This window comes from Neolamprologus brichardi, chromosome 18 (assembly GCF_056152115.1).
Source record: "Neolamprologus brichardi isolate AB-2024 chromosome 18, ASM5615211v1, whole genome shotgun sequence".
Taxonomy (NCBI): domain Eukaryota; kingdom Metazoa; phylum Chordata; class Actinopteri; order Cichliformes; family Cichlidae; genus Neolamprologus; species Neolamprologus brichardi.
Genome location: NC_142121.1, coordinates 13913876 through 13927820, shown reverse-complemented (window position 1 = coordinate 13927820; position 13945 = coordinate 13913876).

Below are 13945 nucleotides of genomic sequence, written 5' to 3'. Positions count from 1 at the left end.
AGCTCTCCACAGCCTCCGAACCAGCAGCACTGAGTGACATCCGCAATCTGCGCACACACAAAACCACTCTCAAACGCTTTAAAATTATTAAATTGGACAAACTGTATCTTTAAAAGGCGAGCTGTCAGTGCTGACAGAGCACTCTGACAAAGCTGTAGTCAGCGTGGCAGCAACAGGCAGAAGCCATCCAGCCTCCAAACAACAGACAATGAATTATTAATGAGCTGCTCGTCATCCAAATGTTGTGATGTAGGATATCTGCATTGCTCCAAACACCATCTGTCTCTCCATACTAATTAGGATTTCTAACCTTCAGAAGCTGTGCATTGTATTATTACACTATTGTATTATTCTTTATGTTACCCCTTCTTATATTTTACTATTATTAGCTTAAAGACACATGGTTGCATTTCTCAGTGGCCACTGTTCTTTCTACTTGTGAGAACTTCAGGCAAATGTTCTAATATTATGAACAAATGTGCTCATTTTATTTAATTATGTATTCATGGGAGTATGTTGGTGTGATGGTTAGCAATATGGCCTCACAGCACGGAGGTCCTGGGAGTCTTTTTGGGTGGAGCTTTTATGTTCTCCCCGTGCCTGCGTGGGTTCTCTCCGGGGACTTTAGGTTGGCTGTAGGTGTGAATGGTTGCTTGTGTTGCCGTGTTAACCCTGTGATAGATTGGTGACCTCTCCAGTGTGTACTTTGCCCAAGGACAACTGAAATAGGCTCCAACAGCCCCACAACCTTGAATTGGATAAGTGGAACCAAATGGATGGATTTATATAATCAAATATCTCAATTTTATGTTATTTTTTTCTTAATTTTCTTAATTAATGTTTTTTTTTCTTATTCTCTGGTTTACATTTTAAAAGCCTTAGACTTTTTGTGTTCTTCCATCATTTAAAAAGCACAGACTTTTTTTTCATGTTAGTTAAATTATATTTTTGCCTGTGGCACAATCCAAATAAACTCCGTCCTTTTGTGGAGAAGAGAGGCAAAACAATAAAAACAAAGAGAAAACAAGTGGAGTACTTACAGTATAAAGTAGAATGCAACAGTTTTTGCTATGTTTTCAGGAGCTAGTTTATAGAGGGTCAGTGAGTTTATCTTTTAAATATTTTAAAGTCTCCACCTCACAACAAGGAGTGTGTTCATGGGAATATTTGACTGTTGTTCCGATGTCAGACACTGATGTTGGACGAGAAGGTCTTGCTCACAGTCCCACCTCTAATTCATCTCAAAGGTGTTATGTTGGGTTGAGGTCAGAACTCTGTGCAGGCCAGTCAAGTTCTTCCACACTGAACACTGTGTCTTTATGGACCTTCCAGTCAAGTTGGAACAGGAAGCAACCGTTCCCAAAGTGTTCCCATAAAGTTGGGAGCATGACCTGTTGCACAGGTGGCATCCTATCACTGTAACTGTAGTTGTTTCTCAAATTTTTGTAGAAGTGACGCCACCACAATGATCAATTCAAAAAGATGAAGAATAATTTTTTTAATCTATTGCATTTGTGTGTAGCTTCTTTTTCAACATCACCTTTTTTTTTAAATAAAAAGAATAAATAGCAAATGTGTAGTTATTATGCATTTGTGTTTTCTTCATATATCCATCCATCCATCTTCTCCGGGTCGTAGGGGCAGCAGTCTAAGCAGAGACGCCCAGACCTCCCTCTCCACCAAGGCGTTCCCAGGCCAGATCCTGGGTCTGTCCCGGGGCCTCCTCCCAGGACACCTCATGCAGGAAGTGCCCAGGAGGCATTCTTGTCAGGTTCCCGAACCACCTCCACTACCTCCTTTCGATGTGGAGGAGCAACGGCTCTACTCTAAGCCCCTCCCAGATGGCCAAACTTCTCACCCTATCTCTTCGGAGGAAGCTCATTTCTGCTGCTTGTATCCGTGATCTTGTTCTTTCGGTTACTACCCACAGCTAGAGCTCTTAGACTGGGTAATCTTTTTCTCTTGGCCACACCAAGGTCAAGGCTGGTTCTTAGAGGTGATCGTGTGTTTGCGGTTGCGGCGCCTAAATTGTGGAATGATTTGCCTCTCCACATCAGACAGACTCCTACCGTCAATCTTTTTCAATCCTGTCTTAAAACACATTTCTTCTCATTGGCTTTTAATACTGCATGAGAGTTATTTACTTATTTATTTGTTATTTGGCATTGATGTTAATTGATATTCGTTATTTTATTGTGTAATTTGTATGTTTGTACAGCACTTTGGTCAATACCACTGTTTTAATTAAATGTGCTATATAAATAAATAAACTACACTAAACTAAACTCGTGACCATAGGTGAGGGTAGGGACGTAGATCAACTGGTAAACTGAGAGCTTTGCTTTTACACTCAGCTCTCTCTTCACCACGACGCTCCGGTACAGCGTCTGCAGCCACAGCACCAATCTGACTGTCGATCTCCCTTCTCCCCTCACTCGTGAACAAGACCCCAAGATACTTAAACTCTTCCACTTGGGGCAAGGTATTTCTAGGCTTAGCCAAGCTGCCACTTGGCTAAGCCTAGAAATTCTGTCCATAGAAATTATGAACAGAAGTGGTGACAAAGGGCAGCCCTGGCAGAGCCCATCACCCACCAGGAACGAGTCCGACTTATTGCCGGCTATGCGGACCAAGCGCTTGCAACGGTTGTATAAGGATCGAATGGCCCGTAGCAATGGGCCAAACACCCCATACTCCCAGAGCACCCCCCACAGGACCCCCCCGAGGGACACGGTCAAATGCCTTCTCCAAGTCCACAAAACACATGTAGACTGGTTAAGCAAACTCCCATGCACCCCCAAGTATCCTTGAGAGGATAAAGAGCACATCCAGAGTTCCTCGACCAGGACGAAAACCGCATTGTTCCTCCTCTATCCGAGGTTCGACTAACGGAAGGACTCTCCTTTCCAGCACTCTGGCATAGACTTTCCCAGGGAGGCTGAGGAGTGTGATCCCCCTATAGTTGGAACACACCCTCCGGTCCCCCTTCTTAAAAATGGGAACCACCACCCCGGTCTGCCAATCCTGAGGTACCTCCCCTGATCTCCACGCAACATTTTCTTCATTTAATATCAGCATAAAAAAAATTGGAGCTCATATTAAACACGAAACATATTCATATGGTAAAATGCTAAACATTGCAAAGACGTTTTAACATCTAGAATATGCAGGATTGCTTATTCCTTTAAGGATTATGGTCCAAAAATCTGGCATCATTGTTTCATGTTCTTTTACTCAGACAGGGATTCAGCTATCCTCAGAGTGGGATTAGATGCCATGAGACCCAAAGATTTCATCACCATACATTTCAGTCCGTGTAGAGACAGAGGCCTGCTGGGGGAAACACAAAGATGTGAACTGTGTGTGTATGTGTGTTTGTGCCAGTGCCATGAAGAAGACTGGGCACATCCAAAGCAAATTACACAGACAAAGGAAGAATCAAGGAGGCACCAAATGAATGGCCTCTTTTTGTTTTTGCTCCTCAAAAGACGGACAGATGGTCTAACTGAACTTGAAGCCTGTTGGAATTTTTTTTCTTCTCAGTTTGTGTTTGCGAGGAAACTTTGAGATAACCTGATTGGGATCAGCAGCAGTCTTGTGTGACGCGCAGCAGATGCGATGTCTGTACGCATGTGAAAACAGCTGAATGGCATAGAAAAATCAGATAAACTGCTTAAAGTTACAGTACTGTGCAAAAATCCTAAGTCACCCCTCATTTCTTTACATTTTGCAAGGAAAATGGAAAACAGGCGCAGTCTTTTACTAAAACGCACAAACACAACAATACAGCATAAAAGTCAAAGTTTGTCAGCATTTACTGTAGCATGACCACCTTTATTCTTCAACACAGCCTGAAATCTCTTAGAAAAGCTTTCTTCTAATAAAGTTGTCTTCAGGAATAGTTCTCCAGGCTTCTTGAGGGACATTCACAGGTTTTATTTGGATGTTGGCTGCCTGTTGTTTGCTGAGATAATCCCACACTGCTTCAGTAATGTTTTGGATTCTTTCCATGACCTATATTATTCCATTGTGTGTTTTTTCTATCCAGGTATACTTTTACTGCATTGGCAGTGTGTATGGAATCACTGTCATGCTAAAAAGTTAAGCCTTTGCCAATGGGACACTTTTCAGGTGGATCAAAATCTGAACGCTGTCTTCTGAGTTTGAAATTCCACAAATTTGATAAGATCCCCAAAACCACCAACTAAAAGTCAACCGCAAACCACAACGGAGCCTCCACTGTGTTTGACAGGTGGCTGTAGACACTGACTGTTACCGTACATATTAGGATGACTTAAAACATTTTGCATACCTCATCTTTCTCTACCTCCTCCCCATCCTCGAGGCTTCTTTACAGCTGCCCTTCCACTGAGAGCATTTCTGATTAGGCTTCAGTGAACAATAGATGGATCAACAGTACATGAAGGTACAGGTGCATCTCTCAAGTTTTTCCTCAGTGATGATTTTCAGATACTGTTCATTTGCTAAAGATATTTTTTTTTACACTTGTCCAGTTTCCTCAGATTTTTTGAGGACACACTGCACAACATACATAGATTGCTTGTAAGAGAAAAGTAGCCAAAAGTAGCCAACTTTGAAAGACCTACATAACATCTTTGGATTTAGACAACCCGAAGCTGTTGAAATGTGCCAGTAAAACCATAATATATGTACTGTTTATTTGATGGGACACTAATTTCTCTGTACTTGTTTTTGAAAGCAAAGGAGTCGCCTGCCTCTTAGTATTAGAAGGAATACAGGATTAAGGCATTTTAGCATGTTTCTGATTAAAGCTTTAAAAAAACAACAAGAGAACAATTGATATTTTATGTTTTAGGAATAATACTTTGTAAACACTTTCACTTTTAGATTATCTTTACATTTGTAAACATAGTGCAGCTGTACTCTTTCACATTTCCTGTAGATGTTTTCTTTGGTGGACATTGTGTTTTTGATTCTGCGCCAGCATGAGCGCTAGCCCTGCTGCTTCAGTTCAGGGTTCAAACGGTTGTCACACTCCTCCACACAAAGGGTCTGCCTGTTTACTGGTACAATGGTGTTTTTCTTGTGGCGCAAATACCCCCAAAAACTTGACACCCAGCCTCAGCCATGCTGCTTCCCCAGTATGGGCACTATGGGTCTGCGGCTCTAGACGGGAACCTCAGGATGAATAACGATGTAACGGGAGGGAGGAGAAGGGGAGGGCCTTTAAGCAAAGCTCTCGCTCTCCATGAATTCTCCTTGGGGCCAAACCTCTCGCCTGCGCCGAGTGTGGGGCTTTTTGTACTGTTGGCATGACAACCTCTCAGCTAATGGCACAGCCAGGCCCATTGTGTCACTCATTGTCTGTTCGAGGCCTTTGCGCACAGCTGCAAGCTTGTGCAATTTAGGGTCCAATTTTTTGACAGATTGCATGCTGAACAACGCAGCGTGGAGCCCTCAGAAAGGTTAATGCTGTCAGCAGGACACATGGAAAATGAAGGTAGTTAAGTAAAAGTGAATAAAACATGTCTTTTTTAAAGATTGTACATGCTGTCTTAAGTTTCTGGAGAGCATTTCATTTTATTTTTAACAGGTTTAAAATGTGAACAAAGACATGGAGTTACTGAAAACTGAAGATGAATGTATTCTTTCTTACATATTAGCAAATATTTAATTTAAAAAGTGGCAGATTGTAGTCTTTGGTGCATTAAATGTGGATGCAAAATTAAGTTTCAATTTTCAGTTTTCAGCAACGCAACTGGCTTATTTTAAAACAATCCCAGTCATTTAAAGCCCCCCAAATGTAACAGATTCTTATGAAACAGTAGTACTAAGGAAGACACAAAGTCCTCTAACTTGAAAACGGGAGATTAACAAAGAAAAAAAAGTTCACAACAAATCTGAATATTTGATCATAAGTAAATTGTGCATGATTCCTGCACAGCTCTGTGATATAATAGCACCGTAACATATGGTGTAACAGTCACCGAACAGAAGAATACCCAAATCCAGGAGGGTGAGTAAAACCCACAATCCAAAGCTTCAATCTAGAAACAGACCAAAGTCATTAACATACTGTTTATGTTGCAGCAACTTGCCTGGAACAGGTAAAAGATCTTCACCTACAGAGGCAAGACATGCACTAGTGCTAAGAGGTCACAAATCTGAGTAAGGAGGAGCAAGCCCATGAAGGCCTTGACAGTGATCAATAAAACCTTAAAGGGTATTCTTAAACATAATGGAAGCCAATGTAAAAGGGCTAAAACCTAAGTGGTGTGATCCTGTTTTTTTTTAGTTCTGCTTTAAACCATTGCATCTGTGCACTGTTCAATGATTTTCTGTTAATGCAAGTAAAGTAGTAGTGAGTGTTCTTTGCAATGGGGAACCAGCTGATGGAAGAATTTGTTTATCTATGAGCTGTGATCAAATGATAATAACTTAGGGTTCATCTAAACAAAGGTTAGATGATCTAATGGTCAGGAGTACCTGCATTTCATCAGCATAAAAATGAAAAGAAACACTCTGTCTCTGAATTACATGCCTGAACAGAGTGTATATTAAAAAAATAAAAAGGGTCCCATAAATGACCCCTGTGGCACACCATACCCAACAGATGCTTACTCAAAAAGCCATCTCTAGACCCAGCAGTCTTAGCTAATTATAGGCCAATCTCCAACCTTCCTTTCATATCAAAAATCCTTGAAAGAGTAGTTGTCAAACAGCTAACAGATCATCTGCAGAGGAATGGTTTATTTGAAGAGTTTCAGTCAGGTTTCAGAGTTCATCACAGCACAGAAACAGCTTTAGTGAAGGTTACAAATGATCTTCTTATGGCCTCTGACAGTGGAGTCATCTCTGTGCTTGTCCTTCTTGACCTTAGTGCAGCATTCGATACTGTTGACCATAATATCCTATTAGAGCGATTAGAACATGCTGTAGGTATTACAGGTATTGCACTGCAGTGGTTTGTATCATATCTATCTAATAGACTCCAATTTGTGCATGTAAATGGAGAGTCCTCTTCACACACTGAGGTTAATTATGGAGTTCCACAGGGTTCAGTGCTAGGACCAATCCTGTTTACATTATACATGCTTCCCTTAGGCAGCATCATTAGAAGACATAGCATACATTTTCACTGCTATGCAGATGACACCCAGCTCTATCTGTCCATGAAGCCAGATAACACACACCAATTAGTTAAACTGCAGGAATGTCTTAAAGACATAAAGACTTGGATGGCCACTAACTTTCTGCTTCTTAACTCAGATAAAACTGAGGTCATTGTACTCGGCGCTGAAAAGCTTAGAAATATGGTATCTAACCAGATTCTTACTCTGGATGGCATTACCTTGGCCTCCAGTAACACTGTGAGGAACCTTGGAGTCATTTTTGACCAGGATATGTCCTTCAATGCACATATTAAACAAATATGTAAGACTGCGTTCTTCCATCTGCGCAACATCTCTAAAATTAGAAATATCCTGTCTCAGAGTGACGCTGAAAAACTAGTTCATGCATTTATTACTTCCAGGCTGGACTACTGCAATTCATTATTATCAGGATGTCCAAAAAACTCACTGAAAAGCCTTCAGTTAATCCAAAATGCTGCAGCAAGAGTACTGACAGGGACTAGAAAGAGAGAGCATATTTCTCCTGTTTTGGCTTCCCTTCATTGGCTTCCTGTTAAATCCAGAATTGAATTCAAAATCCTGCTCCTCACATACAAAGTCGTAAATAATCAGGCCCCATCTTATCTTAATGACCTTGTAGTACCATATCACCCTATTAGAGCACTTCGCTCCCGCTCTGCAGGCCTACTTGTTGTTCCTAGAGTATTTAAAAGTAGAATGGGAGGGAGAGCCTTCAGTTTTCAGGCCCCTCTTCTGTGGAACCAGCTTCCAGTTTGGATTCGGGAGACAGACACTATCTCTACTTTTAAGATTAGGCTTAAAACTTTCCTTTTTGCTAAAGCATATAGTTAGGGCTGGACCAGGTGACCCTGAATCCTCCCTTAGTTATGCTGCAATAGATGTAGGCTGCCGGGGGATTCCCATGATGCATTGAGTTTTTCCTTTCCAGTCACCTTTCTCGCTCACTATGTATTAACAGACCTCTCTGTATTGAATCATATCTGTTATTAACCTCTGTCTCTCTTCCACAGCATGTCTTTTATCCTGTCTTCCTTCTCTCACCCCAACCGGTCGCAGCAGATGGCCGCCCCTCCCTGAGCCTGGTTCTGCCGGAGGTTTCTTCCTGTTAAAAGGGAGTTTTTCCTTCCCACTGTCGCCAAAGTGCTTGCTCATAGGGGGTCATATGATTGTTGGGTTTTTCTCTGTATCTATGAAGCGCCTTGAGGCGACATTTGTTGTGATTTGGCGCTATATAAATAAAATTGAATTGAATTGAATTGAATAAAGAAATCTGTCCAGTGAGATTGAAGAAATTCAGCTGATGGGATTGTAGAAATCCCTTAGCACATGTGCACTCAGCAAGACTACTGTGCATACACCTTCATCCTTCATGTCTTCAGCAACACATTTTTAAGGCTTTGTCTCACCTGCATTCAAAAAATTACTTTAGAAATTTGTTGGTCTAATAAAATGTTCACATCCTGCAGCACAGCGTCTCTGCTGTCTACAGTCTCTTAAACACTGGGGATTGCGACACTTATACCTGTGTTCTCTGGACTGGCACTGATCTGATCTTCTGTTGCTTTGGGATTTTTTCCCCTCCCTGCTATCAGCTGATGTTGTCTTGCTTTGCTTTGTTTATGACCAGTGGCTTTTGTATTCCTCAGACTTTGCTCTGCCTAATTTATACACCATCTCACTGCTTTGGTCTACAATTTTACAAAGCTGTTTTCTGTTTTGAAATTCTCCCTCCAACCGTCATCTAGAAATCCACTACTCTCTTATGTATGACCAATCCATGCAAAAGGAAAAACCTTGACAAGTAGGTACACCTGTCAGTCAGACATATATTTAGTTAACCATCTGAAAAACAAAACAGGAACTCAGCATTAAAGGGGCTCCTTGACGAAGAAATAGAAAGTCACTGGAAACATGTCTCTCCTGCATCGTACTTTGTTGTTACTCAGACTGTTCATTTACTACACAAACGCTCAGCCATCCTCAGGAGCCTTCGCATAATCAGCACATCTGTTTATCTTCCAGTGGCATAAAATCAGTATCATTGCTTCAGCCCTGCACGTCGATCCCCAGCGCTCAGACTTCTAAGCTGTCAGCTGAGTCCTCAGACATCAGCTGCAAAACTCCACAAAGGAGAGAGAGAGCACGAAGCTCGTCTCATCTGTTCAGTGAGATGCACGGAGATTTAAGAACTCAAGGGGGAAATGGCTCTAGACAATCTGACAGAGACGGCCAGACAGCCGCCGCTGCATTATTCATCACAGCCCAAATGGAAAACGTGGACCTTTTTATCTTTTTCAATCACAGCCAAATGTCAGAGTAAACATTGAAAGGCAGTGTCATTTATAGAAGTGGTTTAATAAACATGCACAGTTTTACTTAGCAGACTTCATAGAATAACCTGGACTAATGTCACAGCTGCTGGCTGGAAAGAAAGAGCGAGAGGTTTCTTTACAGTATTTGTTTGCAATAAGAATTTGGCATTTCAGTCATGGGTCACGACAGGTAGAACAGTTTTTTGGTGTTGTGCCATCTCAGTGATAAAATCACATTAGCAGATGTTTGTCACTGAAAATCCTGAAAAACATCCAGTGACCTCTTTGATGACTGATTTATTTTTCTTATCAGTTAATTGGAACATTTTCGAGTGACTTTGTAAAGCAGAGTGTCATTTAAGAAAGCGAGGGCAAAGAGAGACACAAACAAAAGCATAAAATCCTGCTTTTACACTAACGTCTGCTAAATATTGCATTTCTGGAGCATAATATCTTAGGAGGTGGTGGCATTGGGTGATTGCTTTTTTGTTTTTTGTTTTTTCAGAGGAGAAAACTCTCCAAATAAACAACATCTACAGCAAAATGAACATAGAAAAATAAAACAAATTAGCAAATTTTCACACAATGTCTCACTTGCAGCTCACATTACTTACCCAGACAGCATTCGCAGAGGCTATAAATTAACACATGTAAACTGATCAACACATGTGGCAAATGCACCGGAGAACGAAGCATAAATGAGTTACAACACAAAACGAGTTTTCGGATGATGGAAAAGCCAATGAATGCCCATCGCAGCCTTTGTTTCCTGCAGTATGCTCTGTCGGTATCTGCACATTAAGTACATTAGCGGTTCCAAACACAGGATTTCTGGTAAATCTTTTCCTGGAAAACTCATCACACAGAATGCGATGAGTCTAATCAAGCGATCGTCCATCAGTCAAACATTTTTTTATTTATTTTTTTAGCTTTGTGCACCGTGCAGCTCAGTAAAACAAGAAAAAGAGTTGTTTACATGTAGTAGAGGATGAGTCAGGATACACAAGGGACACAAACAGGCAGAATTCAAGCCAAACGTGAAATGCATAAATGATGAGACTGGAACAATCTGGCAGCATAAGGATGGCTGAAGGTGAACAGGTCGGTGTGAATGCTGGCACAGGGGCTATTTTACAGGGAAATAGAGGAGTTTGTAGCTATCTCATATACCTTAAAGAGTGAGGCAGGTCATACCCTCCACAGACCACCAGTCTTTCTGTGTTAGTGCATCACAGAGCTAAACTAGAGAGACAAACAACCCTGCACTCTCACATTTACACCAATCTTAGAATCTCTATTATATATGAAATGAACAATCATGTTTTTAGTCGGGGGAGGGGGGGGGGAGGGGGTTACATGTCAGGAGGTTTGATTCATGCCAACCACAACCTGACCTAGCAACACAGAAACAGAAATCCATAAAAAACACTTCACTACACTAAAAGCACTAAAAACACGACACTGATCAGCTATTAGGTCAGCTAACAGCCACGTGTTTGCCATTACAGCCTGATGTCAGTGGAGCAGACAAGGGAGAGGACCTGCATGTTTGCGCAACATCGGAGCGAGTTGGTTGTCTGATCCTGCCATAACTAGTATATGTTAATTCTGAAATCAAGCCCAGTATCTATAGTTCTGATCAGTTAATGTGGAAAAAATAAAAGCCTGAATTTGTATTACTTTTACTATCTATGAATAAATAGACTTTCGTGTATATACACACAATATCCACATGTTAAATCACACACAAAGACACACAGAAAGGTTATTTCGATCTTTGATCTTTGGATACAAGGCACTTTGGTTCAGTCCCACCACACATTTAATTCCTGCTCCCCTACATACTCAAAAGCACTTAAAATCAGACACCGCATGTGTTGATCTGCCTTTTAATACTGCTCCCAAGAAATAAATATTTTCCTGGTTTGAGTCCAGGTGTTTCATTTATTTAGTCTGTATTGAAAGGGAATGTTTTGAGGTGTTTTTCAGCCATTGCAGGTACATCACCTGGATGAAATGCATTATAAGGCCCTAACCAAACAAATGCACGACAGTAGGAAAGAAATCCTCTTTGTATATTTTACATTTCTCACCTGTATATTGGTCAGTGCTATGATCGTTCTGCTCATAGACATTAAACTAGGGCGGAAAGAAAAATGCCAAACAGAGCATCTTGTCCACTTCAGCTCATTCCAGCAGTAATGTGCATAATACTGGAAATTGTCCTGCCTACTTCAGAGAAATGCTGATCTCTCATCTGAAATTATCAGCCCTGATCTACACTGAGGCTGATGAAAATCTCACCTTACTCTACACAAATCTTTTAAATGAAAGGAAAATCAGGCAATGGCAAAACATCTAACTGAAATCATAAAAATGTAAGAAAAAAAATCAAACACAGACTTTCAGCTCACCACCACGATGGTAAAAAGCTAAAAACTTCCTCTTCAGCTTGTAATGACTTGAATATTTAGTAAAATTACCATCCATTTATATCACATTGACCTTCAAGTGATATAAAATTCATCATATGTCGGTGTCTGCTTCAGGATATGTACTGTATTTGGGTGTTACTTGTATTTTGCAGAGGTCACACCCTTCTTGCCGTGGCCGGTGTTTAGCAGCGTGTCTGTGTGTTTCAGCAGGGACTTCAGGGCTGGAGTAAATTATTCAGCTGTGGTGGGTTCCTCTCGGGTGGATGGAAGTAAAAGAAGAGCATCTTCTCCTTCCAGCCGCTGACCCACTCAGTACCATCAGCAGCTCCCAGCGTGCAGCCGGGACGCTTTAATTATTCATTCTTATAACTCAGTGAAAGGTATACGGAGGCCTTCAGCTCTCTGCTTCTGCCTCTTCATCACTCTCTCTTTCCCCTCTCTGCCACCATCACACACTGTCCCTCTGAGCCAATAAAAGAGAGAGATTTAATTCTTGAACTTTGTTTGTTGTTTGGAATTAAAAATTGAAAAGTAGTCAAATAAACAAGAAAAGAAATAGGACCTTTGTCTGTATTAGCTGCCAGTCAAGTACTATAAAGAGCCTGTTGCACTGTACAGGGAACTATTAGGCACATTTCCAGCTCCATGTTTGTATTGTTGGACTCCAGGGTAGCTTTGCATGATTCTCAGTGCAGTCCCCCCAATGTTTAAAAGTAGCTGTTTTAAGTCCTCTCCCTTTAACACCACTTAAAGGGTCTTATTACTGATTGGCTCCCCCTTGTGAGCAGGTAAAAGGCTTGAATAGCAGGTGGGTGGGGCTTCTTGGTTCCAAGCCAGAGCTGTGTGCCTCAGCAGACCACATTAGGGTCCCTATGACATCATGCAGAGATGTTTTATTGTTTTATTTAAACCCGTTTCCTGATCACTTTTCACAAGATGATAGCAAACTAAAAAACAAACCAGGCTAATTAACAACATTTTAGGAATAAGCCAGAGTGACATTTGAGAAGATTACTAGAGCCACAAAGACCCAAAGCTATTTGTACCTGGTTTGTTAAACATTCCTTAATGATAAGACTTTTTTTTCTCATTTATACATTTTGTTAAATGGGGTGTGGTCCTGTGTTTTTAATGTATGGAAGCTTGTTTCTGTCACTGAAAAAAACCAAAATAAAAACAATTGAGGCAGGTAGAGCATAAAAGGAAGTCAGCTGCTTTCAGAGGGGTCGGTGTGTGTTGGTGAACTCCTGCTTTAATAATACAGGCTATAGGTTGGTGAATTCAGCCTCATGCTTTGTTTAAACCTGAAGCTACTGCTGGCCAAACTGACTTTAAATATCTGCTAACTCTAACTAACCTGATGAGCCAATTGCATCCATAGGTTATAATGGTGTAGAAACATATCTGTAAACTAGTGCTAAATACTAGTGGCCTCTGCTGGCACTCCTCTCACTCAGAGTGTCTACACCCCTGACTTGAGTTTTTTGCCCATAAGGATGGGTTACACACACACAAGGAAACTATCCAAAGGCCCCAACTGCTCTTAGTCTTCTTCTTCTCTCAGCTCCTCCCTTTCCGACTCACCAGAGTAAATCATCTGCCTCAATCTCACCCTATCCCTAGCATCCTCCTCTGCCACACCGACCCTCTCAACACCCTCCTTCACTACTTCCATGAATCTTCTTTGTGGGCTTCTTTTCCTCCTGCCTGGAAGGTCCACCTTCATCATTGTTTGTCCAATATTACCGCAATCCCTGCACGTGTCTAAACCATCTTAGCCTTGCCTCTTTAACTTAGTCTCTAAACTAATCAACCTGAGCCGTCCTTCTGAAACACTCTTCTAATCCTGTCCAGATGCCGGAAACTCCCTTTCGCAGTCAGTCTGAAGTATTCATACAAGAAACTGGTACGCTGGTGTTGTTGTTGTTTTTTTCAAGTTCTTGAGGTCACCACTTGGGTCAGATATGGTGTGTAGCAGCTTGAGTCCCCAGTGTGACTCCAGTGCGCTTGACCTTTACTGTTCTATCTAAATAAGGGCAAAATGTCCAAAAAATAATCTCTT